The sequence below is a fragment of the Meleagris gallopavo genome, unplaced genomic scaffold (genome assembly GCF_000146605.3).
Source record: "Meleagris gallopavo isolate NT-WF06-2002-E0010 breed Aviagen turkey brand Nicholas breeding stock unplaced genomic scaffold, Turkey_5.1 ChrUn_random_7180001859278, whole genome shotgun sequence".
In the NCBI taxonomy this organism is placed as follows: domain Eukaryota; kingdom Metazoa; phylum Chordata; class Aves; order Galliformes; family Phasianidae; genus Meleagris; species Meleagris gallopavo.
The window spans coordinates 1-865 of NW_011125134.1; the positions used below are offsets into that span (position 1 = coordinate 1).

At 55.4% G+C, this 865-nt stretch overlaps 1 long non-coding RNA gene across 2 annotated transcripts; it reads right to left on the bottom strand.

Annotated features, from left to right (window-relative positions):
* Positions 1 to 4: 4 nt before the first annotated feature.
* Positions 5 to 758, bottom strand: LOC104915917. Of its 2 annotated transcripts, XR_796492.2 has the most exons (4): positions 716 to 758; positions 519 to 622; positions 164 to 276; positions 5 to 72 (listed from the first exon to the last, which is right to left on the bottom strand). It is a non-coding gene; the product is annotated as an uncharacterized LOC104915917 (long non-coding RNA). The 2 variants fall into 2 exon arrangements; XR_796491.2 differs by lacking the exon at positions 5 to 72 and having other exon boundaries at positions 163 to 276.
* Between the last annotated feature and the right edge of the window lie 107 nt (positions 759 to 865).

The window sequence follows — 865 nt, forward strand, 5'->3', positions numbered from 1 at the left end:
GGGCTTTCTTAAGCTCAGCTCTCAGCCAGATACACGCACCTCACTCTATCGCCAGCCACGGAGCTTATTGGGCTGGAAGAAGAAACCCCAGGGAGCGAGGCGAGCCCCCTGCAGCCCCCATTCCATCTCTAAGTGAGCGTCCCACAGCCATCACAAAACCCACCTGCATACCAGCGACGCACGAACGAGGGCTTCATGGTGTTCCACTGTCTGCTCCACAGATTGCACAGAGCTTAAAGCACTAACCAGAGCAGCCCCAGAAAGCCTTCCGTCTGTCTGCAAAACAGAACCAGAGCCAAAGAGACGCGGAACATAATTTAAACATGTGCCCTTAAACAACAATACTCAGTAGGGGTCGAATGAATACGTGGCACAGGGGACACAGAGGGGACGTGGGCAGAGGACGCAGGGAGGACACAAAGACACGAGCGGGACGCGAGGACACAGAGGGAATGTGGAGGGGGACGCAGAGGGGACGTGTCATAAAACGGGCTGGGACAACGTGGTAGCAGACAAACCCAGTTTGGAGTCCCAGGGTGGAGATTCCGCAACGAGAACCATGAAAGAGGGAACAGAGACTTCACGGGAAGGCACTGAGCTGAACAAGAGCAGCAAAGGAAACCTGGAGAACACAGAATCCCTTGATTCTGTGAAAAAGGGCACCCGCTCCGGGCATTTCCAGAGTTGCAATGCTCAGCCAGCTGACCAGCGTTACCTTGGGGCTGACGGAAGCGTTCCAGAAACAGATGGGAGCAAAAAGAAGGAACGAGCATCAGTCCCTCCACGACCGCTTCAGAAAAAGGCTGATAACCCCTTCGCTCCCCTCAGAGAACAACGGGAAGGCAGCACGAGGAGGGGCAGAGCA